Below are 13147 nucleotides of genomic sequence, written 5' to 3'. Positions count from 1 at the left end.
TATGTGGACAAAGCTGGCAACGGGGTTTGTTGCAAGGGAAGGTACCAGGGTTGGTATTAGTGTGGTATGTCCTGTGGTGGTTGGTAAGAATCATCTTGAGGTTAGGTGGTTGTCTATAGGAGACTATGGGTCTGTCTCCCAGAGCCTCTTTGAGTATGGTATCCTGTTCCAATATAGGCTGTAGTTTATTGATAATGTGTTGGACAGGTTTAAGTTGGGGGTTGTAGGTGATGACAAGTGGTGTTCTATTGTTGGTTTTCTTGGGTCTGTCTTGAAGTAGATGGTTTCTAGGTATTCGTCTGGCTCTTTCAATTTGCTTTTTTATTTCTCTGGGTGGCCAGATTGGAGCAGACAAATTCTGCTAGCCTGCCCCGCCCCGCCCCCCCTCCTCACAAGCTCCGGTGTGCGAGGGGAATGTGGGAAGCCTCTTCCTCCTTCTCAGTTGGGGCATGTGTTAATGCGGATGGTGGGGTTTGGGATTTTTTTTTCTTCACACTTGTGTGTAGGGTTGCCAGGTGTCTAGCACTGAGCCAGACAGCCCGGTATTTGCACTTTTTGTCTGGTAAATAAATTTAGAAAATACCGGACATACAAAATGTCCAGTATTTTCTGCTTTTCCTCTGCGCCCAGCAGAAATAAGCCGGGGTGGGGAGATTGGCTGACTAATTAAAGGGGTCACAACTGGATTTTGCTCAACAAAAATGTTCCTGGTGGGGTTTTTTTGTTTGGTTGGCTTTTTTCCCTCAACAAAAATTTTCCTGGCGCTTTTTTTTTTTTTTTTTTGCTGAAACCATCTGGCAACCCTACTAGTGTGTGCCTTCCGCCCCCCCAATAAGGTTCCCCACCCCGTCTGAAAGCGAGAGTTGGGAGAACAGGTTACCTTGCGTTCCTGTGTCCTTATAAGGAAGTTGAAGGCTACTATAAAATCCCCCCTCATGGTCTCCTCTTCACACTAAAGAAACCTAAATCCCTCAGCCTCTTCATAGAGCAATTGCTCCAGCCCCCTAATCATTTTGGTTGTCCTCTGCTGGACCCTCTCCAATGTGTCCACATCCCTTCTGTAGTGGGGGGCCCAGAACTGGACACAGTACTCCAGATGTGGCCTCACCAAAGCCGAATAAAGGGGAATAATGACATCTCTGGATCTACTGGCAATGCTCCTCTTAATGCAACCTAATATGCCATTAGCCTTCTTGGCTACAAGGGCACACTGTTGACTCATCTCCAGCTTCTCATCCACTGTAACCCCCAGGTCCCTGTCTGCAGAACTACTACTTAACTGGTTGGTCCCCAGCTTGTAACTATGCTTGGGATTCTTCCATCCCAAGTGCAGGACTCTACACTTGTCCTTGTTGAACCTCATCAGATTTCTTGTGGCCCAATCCTCCAATTTGTTTAAGTCATTCTGGACCCTATCTCTGCCCTTAGGCATCTTTTAGCCTTTTTGTTCTATTATTGTTTTTCTATTTGGTACTAGAAAATCAAACTTTCCTCCTGCTTGGGCCTCAAGTTTCACTCCAGCAGCCCTTCCACAAGTAGAATCGTCTGCAAAATAAAATGTCAGGGCTACCGTCATTAAGGTGCTTGTCCCTGTAAGGACATGTGACTGAACTGGTTGTTCAGAAGGTTTCTGGTGAATTGGTTTATGCACAGGTATGCCTCCCGTTCTTCTTTAACCACCGTAGTCTCTTGTTTTTGTCCGGAAGCAAATTCTCTGCCAAGCCACCTTTTTTCCCTTTCATGTAATTGTCTGCTCTTTCGTTCGGTGTGGTAGACTTGTTCTAGTGTGGCATTAGACAACCGAGCCACAGAAAAGTCTGCCTTGGTACCACTGAGTACCGGCCCAGACCAAAGTAGCTTTCAGACACCTTAAGAGAGTCTTGATTTGCAATTCTCCCCTTTCTTCTCCTTGGATTTTCAACTAGGAAAGTGTGCTAATCATCTGCTTTTGCGGAAAAACTTGCCAGCTGTCTACACTGGCCGCTTGAATTTCCGCAAAAGCACTGACGATCTCATGTAAGATTGTCAGTGCTTTTGCGGGAATACTATGCTGCTCCCGTTCGGGCAAAAGTCTTTTTCCGAAAGACTTCTGCGCAAAAGGGCCAGTGTAGACAGCAGAGAGTTCTTTTCTGCAAAAAAGCCCCGATGGCGAAAATGGCGATTGGGGCTTTTTTGCAGAAAAGCGCGTCTAGATTGGCCACGGACGCTTTTCCGCAAAAAGTGCTTTTGCGGAAAAGCGTCCTGCCAATCTAGACGCGATTTTCCGAAAATGCTTTTAACAGAAAACTTTTCCGTTAAAAGCATTTTCGGAAAATCATGCGAGTGTAGATGTAGCCTGTATCTAGTGGTCATGTGAGCTAAGATCAGCTCATATGGCTGGAGTCTGCAAACATACAGTTTTTCAAGACAATCCTGAGGAGACAACATTGATATGTGTATGTTAAAGGAGGAAAGTTTACATACCCAGTATCTTGTGAAGAACTTGTCACCTCAGCACAGGGTCCCGGGGCGGGCTTTACCATAAGGGACCCGGAGAGATCATCTAGGCCAGCTGGAGGGGGCAGGGGAGAGGAGAGGAGAGGAGGTTGGCCACTGAAAATGTTGCAGTATTAATTTTCCTTTTATTTGACTTCATATCAAACCAATATTTACAGTTTAAATGACCTTGTTAATTCTCCCTTGTGTTAGTACTCTTTCTTCCAGAACGTTTGAAAAACACAGACGAGACATGTCTTCGCCTGGGTGGCAGGCGTCCGAAGAAGGGCACGTGACCTCGATCTTGGAGCACGAGACAAAACTCACTCCGCTCCTGGAGGGGAAATGTTAGAGGCAACACTGGGCTCCAGTGAGCAGCAGCCAGGTGACGCACGTGTCTGTCCTTTCCATACACCTGGGGTGGCCTAGCTCCTAAGCGTTCTCTGTCTCTTTTTCGGTCCCTGTAGACTTGGAGGAGATGAGAGGCTGGCCACCTGGTGGCAGAGACCGAAAGGAGCCACCCCCCCGAGACCCTGCCGGCAGATGGAAACCAGACAGCGATCTATGGAAGAAGAGCAAACAGCAATTGGCTCAAGGTAAGTATCGAGGGAGGGCCGCACAGACATTTGCGAGCGTGGCACGGGTCCCTGAGAAAAGGCCCTCTGGCTCGTGGTGGAAGAACTTGAAAATACGAAGTACAAAAGTCACAGTGTTGTACTTAAAAGAAGTACTCGGGATCTTTTTCAGAGGGATAAGGCAACACGCCACATTTATTGATCTCACACACACACACACACATTATATATATATATATAATATATATATATATATATATATATATATAAAATTTATTTATTTATCACATGCATATGATAAGTATTGATTATTCTATGTCACGCACACGCACATGCACAAGCACAAGCACACTCCGTCTTGCTGTTGTTACCAACTTGTTGCTCCCCTTAACTTCACTGGCCAGGTGAGTTAGATGGGGGAGGGGTGGAGCCGGGCTTCTGCTGATCCGGATCGATGCTCCGATGGTGACAAGATGAGACCCGGAGTCCTCTGCAAGACAACTCACTTTTATAGCAGCTTCCCTCTTATGCAAATATATCCCAGATTCAAAATCTGGGTCTGTGTCCTTTGGTCCCTTTGTGGGTGCTGTCTGTTAAGAGAGGGTGTTTTCCAAAGAAGGCGCTTGCTTCTAATCCCCAAGGCCTTCAATATGTCTGCTCTTCTTTCTTGAGCCCTCTTGACACCTTGGGTCTGGCTTCCACCCCCTTTTCAACTGGTGTAGCTCTCTGGAGGTGCTTGGCTCCCAAGTGTTACTCATTCACACCTCGTTCATTCAACTGGACAATTGATTACAAAGTGGGGGGAGAGAGTGGGGGAAGATCTTATTCTACTCCTAGCAAATGACATTTTTACCTCTTTAACTATATACTCTGTATTAGAACCCTATGTAGAAAACTAAGTTACAAGGTTCTATGGATTCAGGTTCTAATACAAAGTGACAAGGTCATATGGATTAATACAAAGTTACAAGGTTATATGGAGAGGCACAGTGTCAAGTCATATGAAGTACATAGATTTATCTACAACAGAAACTGAACACCGATTTTTGTATTTTTAAAAATGTCATTAATCCCCCCCCCCCCCCCCCCGCCGCCCCCCGAATCTCCTGGCTGGCGATACTTAACGTGTCTAGGATCATACGGAAAACTAAGGCTGCCAATTGACCTACCGTCATGCATGCTGAGAGTTGGCAAAACTGGGTGTGACGGACCAGGCCATGTCTGGGCACAGCTGAGGGCATCCGCTCAGGGTGAATTGCTCAAATCGGGGGCTCCTTACAGTCCCCCTGACTGGTGACCTCTCCAAACAGGCCACAAACCAGTCCCACAGAGCGCTTCAGCAACCTGCCTGAAGCCTCCCGAGCAAAACCCCTCCGACACCCCAGCAATATCCGTGCCCCAGATGGCCCCGGGCCTCATACACAGGTGGGGGGTCCTAGCACCCAATCCCACCTACCCCGAACAAGTTCTGTCCGGTTCCAAGAAACCAGCCACAGATCCCTGGTCAATTTACCCTCTGGATCTTACCCACAAATCACGCTGGGCCAATCCTTTAGAATCTATATCTAAAGGTTTATTATTACAAGAAAGAAAAGCCTGAGAGTAAGGTTATTAAAGTACAGTACGTTACATGCACCGAATCTCCCAGTTCTCGATGCAGGCTCTAGCAGAGATGTTGCAGCTGCTGGTTAAAAGTCCTTATTGCACATCCTACGATCAGGATGGGTTCACAGGTCTTCCAGGCTCTTCAATCCCTGCAGTGCTGCCTCTGAGATGAAGTGCTGAGCTGAGAACAAAATGGCATCGACCACATGGCCTCTTTATACCCCCTCCCTGGCCTCTCTGGTATGCAGCAGGTCACCTGGTCCTCAGCCTCTCTCTGCTGGCAGCTCTTGGGTCTCCGCCCTCCTGCTTTAGGTGTGTCTTTGGGCCATCAAGGGCCATTGTTCCACAGGGCTTCACTACTCAGCCTGTCCATAGCAATGCTCAACCACATTCACAGAAATATTCAGCTTCCACACAGATTACAGATTCCTACCTACACACACAGACATTATACACTCACATAAATAGCGTACATAAGATCAACAAACAATAATCTCCCATTCAATACCCCACATGGCTCCCCCCACACCAATTTCTGGGGCCAACACCCCCACCTAGGGGTGCAAGCAGCGATCTGGCTACTTCCCTCCAATTCAGCAACGTGACACTGGGATTGAAATAAAGACTTGGTCTCCCAGCAGCACTGAGAAGCCCAGACATGGATTAGGGCCTTGTGGGAATAGTTGTCTCCTAATTGATCTAATCTTTGCTTTGAGTTTAATATTATTGGTGAGTCCTTCTAGGCGACTGTTACTCGGTGTGCATGCGTGCGCACGTAAGTATGAGTGCAAGTGTGTGCGTCCACAAGTGTCCATTTGCGTGTGTGTGCACGTGCCTGCGTGCAGGCAGATTGAGCAGATGCGTGTGTGGGTATCTGAGCGAGGGCATGAGTGGGCGCCCAGGCGTGTTAATCTGTTAATTCGCGTTTGTGAGTGTGTACACGCATCCCTGCGTGTGAGCATTTGGCAGGGGTGAGTGGCTGTTGCATGGGCGTGTGCGTCTGACGTGTGCCAGTCAGATGGTGCCCTGACAGCAGTAGCTCCTGGAAAGTGACACCCCTCCCCTCCCATCTGGAGCGATGCAACTGGGATGAGAGGGGCAGGGAAGAGTAGAACTGCTGCAGCGCGTTTCAGCACGAGGCTCTAACTGCCGCGCGGTAGCTGCTCCTTTTGTATCCGACGTGGGGCAACAAGGAGCGGCCTCGCATCATGCCGGCGCCACGTGCGTTCAGTCCCACGGACCGGAAGTGACGTTTGCTCGGTCCACAGCCTGACAGCAACCGACTGGGAACCGTGACCGGAAGGTGCCCAGGTACGAGCGCTCAGCTGGTGCCAGGTCAGCGGGTGGTAGGCAGGAAAACACGGGGCCAGGCGGGACGGGTTCAGACACGGGGTGCCTGGCTGGGACAGCGACTGGGGTTGGAGGTTTCCTGTGGCGGTGCAGCCAGCGTAGGCCACCAGCTCCCGTGGTACGTGGGGCAGAGGAAGGACAGCAGAGTGTAGGCTGGAACCGCTCCGACAAGGCACCACTCTGCTTATGGTTGCCAGGTGTCCGGTTTTGAACTGGACGGTCCAGGCTTTCAGCTTTTTCTTTGGGAAACAAATTGAGAAAATATAAATGTCCGCGAAAGCGGCAAGGACTTCTGTGCCACAGGACTCCTCGCTGCTTTTGCAGATTCAGACTAACGCGGCTACTCCGCTGATAAATGTCTGGTATTTTCTAAATCAGATGGAATGCAGATTGTGATGTCATGTCAGGTGTCTGGTATTTTTGGTGAAACCATCTGGCAACCCTAGCTCTGCTCCTTGCTTGGCCGGGGTGGCGCCCTGCCTCTGTGGCAGGTCCTGACGTCACAGGGAGCGTGTTCCCCAGGAAATCCGGGCAGTGCAGCGGCTTCCGGTCTGCGCCACCCGGCCCCAAGGGAGCGGCGGCGGGAGGCGGCAGGGAGGTCAGAGCGTGACGCTGCCCCGCCCGGCTCTCAGCCCTTGGGCGCCCCAGTGTGCACCCCGCCCGGCCGGGCCGCTTCCCTGTAGCTCCGCCCCCAGCGCTGCGCCCGCTGCCTCGTGGCCCGGCTTGGTGCAAAGCTGCCACTGCCGGCTACGAACAGCAGCGCACTGCTAGTGACGTCATTGCCTTGGCGCGGTGCATGCAAATGATGGAACGCAGGGGCACGTTCTATCGGCTCACGTGGGTTTGTCTGGCACACAGACGGGTCCCAGGCTCCGTCATTAATGGCAGGGGCGGGGCCTGGTCTGGGGGCGGGGCCACTGACTGGAAGGAACTCAGCTGGGACACAGAAGTGAGCGGCAGAAAACTCCTCGGGGTCTCCGGAAAATCCTCGCGCGGCCCCGCTGGGCTTCTGAACGGGACGCAGCAGAGGCAGCCGCCCCCCTACCCTCCCACCCGCCTCACGCTCCCTGCAGCACTTTCGAAGGCAACAGCAGCATCACCCTGTCCCGCTGCCCGTCCCCGCAAAAGCCGGCTGGGAAATTTGGTGTTGGGGGGAGCAGACTGCACGGGGTGGAGAGGAGTTTGGTGGGGGGGGATCAGACCGCATGGGGTGGAGAGGAGTTTGGTGGGGGGCAGCAGACTACACGGGGCGGAGAGGAGTTTGGTGAGGGGGGGATCAGACTACACGGGGCGGAGAGGAGTTTGGAGAGCGGGATCAGACTGCACGGGGTGGAGAGGACTTTGGTTGGGGGGGATCAGACTGCACGGGGCGGAGAGGAGTTTGGGAAGGGATCAGACTGCACGGGGAGGAGAGGAGTTTGGGAAGGGATCAGACTGCACGGGGAGGAGAGGAGTTTGGGAAGGGATCAGACTGCACGGGGCGGAGAGGAGTTTGGTGGGGGTATCAGACTGCACGGGGCCAGGAGGAGTTTGGGGGGGATCAGACTGCACGGGGCGGGGAGGAGTTTGGGGGGGATCAGACTGCACGGGGGGAAGGAGTTTCGGGGGGGGATCAGACTGTACGTGGGGGAGGAGTTTTGGGGGGATCAGACTGCATGGGGTGGAGAGGAGTTTGGGGGGGATCAGACTGCACGGGGGGAGGAGTTTGGGGGGGATCAGACGGCACTGGGGGGAGGAGTTTGGGGGGGATCAGACTGCACGGGGGGAGGAGTTTGGGGGGGATCAGACGGCACTGGGGGGAGGAGTTTGGGGGGGGATCAGACTGCACTGGGCGGAGAGGAGTTTGGTGGGGGGATCAGACTGCACGGGGCGGAGGCGTTTGATGGGGGGATCAGACTGCACGGGGGGAGGTGTTTGAGGGGTATCAGACTACACGGGGGGGAGGAGTTTGGGGGGATCAGACTGCATGGGGCGGAGAGGAGTTTGGTGGGGGGGATCAGACTGCACGGGGCGGGGAGGAGTTTGGGGGGGTTCAGACTGCACGGGGCGGGGTGGTGTTTGGGGGGGATCAGACTGCACTGGGCGGAGAGGAGTTTGGTGGGGGGGATCAGACTGAACGGGGGGAGGAGTTTGGTGGGGGGATCAGACTGCACGGGGGGAGGAGTTTGGTGGGGGAATCAGACTGCACGGGGCGGAGAGGAGTTTGGGGAGGGGGATCAGACTGCACGGGGCGGGGAGGAGTTTGGGGAGGGGGATCAGACTGCACGGGGCGGGGAGGAGTTGGGGGGGATCAGACTGCACGGGGCGGGGAGGAGTTTGGGGGGGATCAGACTGCACGGGGCGGGGAGGAGTTTGGGGGGTTCAGACTGCACGGGGCGGGGTGGTGTTTGGGGAGGGTTCAGACTGCACGGGGCGGGGTGGTGTTTGGGGAGGGATCAGACTGCACGGGGCGGGGAGAAGTTTGGGGGGGGGGATCAGACTGCACGGGGCGGAGAGGAGTTTGGGGAGGGGGATCAGACTGCACGGGGCGGAGAGGAGTTGGGGGGGATCAGACTGCACGGGGCGGGGAGGAGTTTGGGGGGGTTCAGACTGCACGGCGTGGGGTGGTGTTTGGGGAGGGATCAGACTGCACGGGGCGGGGTGGTGTTTGGGGAGGGATCAGACTGCACGGGGCGGGGAGGAGTTTGGGGGGGGATCAGACTGCACGGGGCCGGGAGGAGTTTGGGGGCGGATCAGACTGCACGGGGGAAGGAGTTTGGTGGGGGGATCAGACTGCACGGGGCGGAGAGGAGTTTGGGGAGGGGGATCAGACTGCACGGGGCGGGGAGGAGTTTGGGGAGGGGGATCAGACTTCACGGGGCGGAGAGGAGTTTGGGGAGGGGGATCAGACTGCACGGGGCGGGGAGGAGTTTGGGGGGAGATCAGACTGCACGGGGCGGGGAGGTGTTTGGGGGGTATCAGACTGCGTGGGGGGAGGAGTTTGGGGGGATCAGACTACACGGCGGAGAGGAGTTTGGGGGGGAATCAGACTGCACGGGGGGAGGAGTTTGGGGGAGGATCAGACTGCACTGGGGGAGGAGTTTGGGGGGGATCAGACTGCACTGGGGGGAGGAGTTTGGGGGGGATCAGACTGCACTGGGAAGAGGAGTTTGGGGGGGATAAGACTGCACTGGGGGGAGGAGTTTGGGGGGGATCAGACTGCTCGAGGCGGGGAAGAGTTTGGGGGGGTCAGACTGCACGGGGCGGACAGGAGTTTGGGGGGAGATCAGACTGCACGGGGCGGGGAGGAGTTGGGGGGGGATCAGACTGCACGGGGCAGAGAGGATTTTGGGGGGAGATCAGACTGCACGGGGCGGGGAGGAGTTGGGGGGGGATCAGACTGCACGGGGCAGAGAGGATTTTGGGGGGGATCAGACTGCACGGGGCGGAGAGGAGTTTGGGGGGGTCAGACTGCACGGGGCGGACAGGAGTTTGGGGGGAGATCAGACTGCACGGGGCGGGGAGGAGTTGGGGGGGGATCAGACTGCACGGGGCAGAGAGGAGTTTGGGGGGGATCAGACTGCACGGGGCGGAGAGGAGTTTGGGGGGGATCAGACTGCACGGGGCGGACAGGAGTTTGGGGGGAGATCAGACTGCACGGGGCGGGGAGGAGTTGGGGGGGGATCAGACTGCACGGGGCAGAGAGGATTTTGGGGGGGATCAGACTGCACGGGGCGGAGAGGAGTTTGGGGGGGTCAGACTGCACGGGGCGGACAGGAGTTTGGGGGGAGATCAGACTGCACGGGGCGGGGAGGAGTTGGGGGGGGATCAGACTGCACGGGGCAGAGAGGATTTTGGGGGGGATCAGACTGCACGGGGCGGAGAGGAGTTTGGGGGGGATCAGACTGCACGGGGCGGAGGAGTTTGATGGGATCAGACTGCACGGGGGGAGGTGTTTGGGGGGGATCAGACTGCACTGGGGGGAGGAGTTTGAGGGGTATCAGACTACACGGGGGGAGGAATTTGGGGGGATCAGACTGCATGGGGCGGAGAGGAGTTTGGTGGGGGGGATCAGACTGCACGGGGCGGGGAGGAGTTTGGGGGGGTTCAGACTGCACGGGGCGGGGTGGTGTTTGGGGGGGATCAGATTGCACTGGGCGGAGAGGAGTTTGGTGGGGGGATCAGACTGAACGGGGGGAGGAGTTTGGTGGGGGGATCAGACTGCACGGGGGGAGGAGTTTGGTGGGGGGATCAGACTGCACGGGGCGGAGAGGAGTTTGGGGAGGGGGATCAGACTGCACAGGGCGGGGAGGAGTTTGGGGAGGGGGATCAGACTGCACGGGGCGGGGAGGAGTTGGGGGGGGATCAGACTGCACGGGGCGGGGAGGAGTTGGGGGGGGATCAGACTGCACGGGGCGGGGAGGAGTTTGGGGAGGGGGATCAGACTGCACGGGGCGGGGAGGAGTTGGGGGGGGTTCAGACTGCACGGGGCGGGGTGGTGTTTGGGGAGGGATCAGACTGCACGGGGCGGGGTGGTGTTTGGGGAGGGATCAGACTGCACGGGGCGGGGAGGAGTTTGGGGGGGGGATCAGACTGCACGGGGCGGAGAGGAGTTTGGGGGGGGATCAGACTGCACGGGGCGGGGAGGAGTTTGGGGGGGATCAGACTGCTCGAGGCGGGGAAGAGTTTGGGGGGGTCAGACTGCACGGGGCGGACAGGAGTTTGGGGGGAGATCAGACTGCACGGGGCGGGGAGGAGTTGGGGGGGGATCAGACTGCACGGGGCAGAGAGGATTTTGGGGGGGATCAGACTGCACGGGGCGGAGAGGAGTTTGGGGGGGATCAGACTGCACGGGGGGAGAAGTTTGGGGGGATCAGACGGCACTGGGGGGAGGAGTTTGGGGGGGATCAGACTGCACTGGGCGGAGAGGAGTTTGGTGGGGGGATCAGACGGCACTGGGGGGAGGAGTTTGGGGGGGATCAGACTGCACTGGGCGGAGAGGAGTTTGGTGGGGGGATCAGACTGCACGGGGCGGAGGAGTTTGATGGGATCAGACTGCACGGGGGGAGGTGTTTGGGGGGGATCAGACTGCACTGGGGGGAGGAGTTTGAGGGGTATCAGACTACACGGGGGGAGGAATTTGGGGGGATCAGACTGCATGGGGCGGAGAGGAGTTTGGTGGGGGGGATCAGACTGCACGGGGCGGGGAGGAGTTTGGGGGGGTTCAGACTGCACGGGGCGGGGTGGTGTTTGGGGGGGATCAGACTGCACTGGGCGGAGAGGAGTTTGGTGGGGGGATCAGACTGAACGGGGGGAGGAGTTTGGTGGGGGGATCAGACTGCACGGGGGGAGGAGTTTGGTGGGGGGATCAGACTGCACGGGGCGGAGAGGAGTTTGGGGAGGGGGATCAGACTGCACAGGGCGGGGAGGAGTTTGGGGAGGGGGATCAGACTGCACGGGGCGGGGAGGAGTTGGGGGGGGATCAGACTGCACGGGGCGGGGAGGAGTTGGGGGGGGATCAGACTGCACGGGGCGGGGAGGAGTTTGGGGAGGGGGATCAGACTGCACGGGGCGGGGAGGAGTTTGGGGAGGGGGATCAGACTGCACGGGGCGGGGAGGAGTTGGGGGGGGTTCAGACTGCACGGGGCGGGGTGGTGTTTGGGGAGGGATCAGACTGCACGGGGCGGGGTGGTGTTTGGGGAGGGATCAGACTGCACGGGGCGGGGAGGAGTTTGGGGGGGGGATCAGACTGCACGGGGCGGAGAGGAGTTTGGGGGGGGATCAGACTGCACGGGGCGGGGAGGAGTTTGGGGGGGTTCAGACTGCACGGGGCGGGGTGGTGTTTGGGGGGGATCAGACTGCACGGGGCGGGGTGGTGTTTGGGGAGGGATCAGACTGCACGGGGCGGGGTGGTGTTTGGGGAGGGATCAGACTGCACGGGGCGGGGAGGAGTTTGGGGGGGGATCAGACTGCACGGGGCCGGGAGGAGTTTGGGGGCGGATCAGACTGCACGGGGGAAGGAGTTTGGTGGGGGGATCATACTGCACGGGGCGGAGAGGAGTTTGGAGGAGGGGGATCAGACTGCACGGGGCGGGGAGGAGTTTGGGGAGGGGGATCAAACTACAAGGGGCGGGGAGGAGTTGGGGGGGGATCAGACTGCACGGGGCGGGGAGGAGTTGGGGAGGAGGATCAGACTGCACGGGGCGGGGAGGAGTTTGGGGAGGGGGATCAGACTTCACGGGGCGGGGAGGAGTTTGGGGAGGGGGATCAGACTGCACGGGGCGGGGAGGAGTTTGGGGGGAGATCAGACTGCACGGGGCGGGGAGGAGTTTGGGGGGGATCAGACTGCACGGGGGGAGGAGTTTGGGGGGGATCAGACTGCACGGCGGAGAGGAGTTTGGGGGGGTTCAGACTGCACGGGGTGGGGTGGTGTTTGGGGGGGGATCAGACTGCACGGGGCGGGGTGGTGTTTGGGGAGGGATCAGACTGCACGGGGCGGGGAGGAGTTTGGGGGGGGATCAGACTGCACGGGGCCGGGAGGAGTTTGGGGGCGGATCAGACTGCACGGGGGAAGGAGTTTGGTGGGGGGATCAGACTGCACGGGGCGGAGAGGAGTTTGGGGGGGATCAGACTGCACTGGGGAGAGGAGTTTGGGGGGGATCAGACTGCACTGGGGGGAGGAGTTTGGGGGGGATCAGACTGCTCGAGGCGGGGAAGAGTTTGGGGGGGTCAGACTGCACGGGGCGGACAGGAGTTTGGGGGGGGATCAGACTGCACGGGGCGGGGAGGAGTTTGGAGGGGGATCAGACTGCACAGGGCGGAGAGGAGTTTGGGAAGGGATCAGACTGCACGGGGCCGGGAGGAGTTTGAGGGGGGATCAGACTGTACGGGGCGGAGAGGGGTTTGGGGGGGATCAGACTGCACGGGAGGGAGGAGTTTCGGGGGGGGGATCAGACTGCACGGGGGGGAGGAGTTTGGTGGGGGGGATCAGACTGCACGGGGCGGGGAGGAGTTTGGGGGGGGATCAGACTGCACGGGGCGGGGAGGAGTTTGGGGGGGATCAGACTGCATGGGAGGGAGGAGTTTCGGGGGGGGATCAGACTGCACGGGGGGAGGAGTTTGGTGGGGGATCAGACTGCACGGGGCGGGGAGGAGTTTGGGGG

The sequence above is a fragment of the Pelodiscus sinensis genome, unplaced genomic scaffold, assembly GCF_049634645.1.
Source record: "Pelodiscus sinensis isolate JC-2024 unplaced genomic scaffold, ASM4963464v1 ctg55, whole genome shotgun sequence".
Taxonomy (NCBI): domain Eukaryota; kingdom Metazoa; phylum Chordata; order Testudines; family Trionychidae; genus Pelodiscus; species Pelodiscus sinensis.
This window is presented reverse-complemented; position numbering follows the sequence as displayed.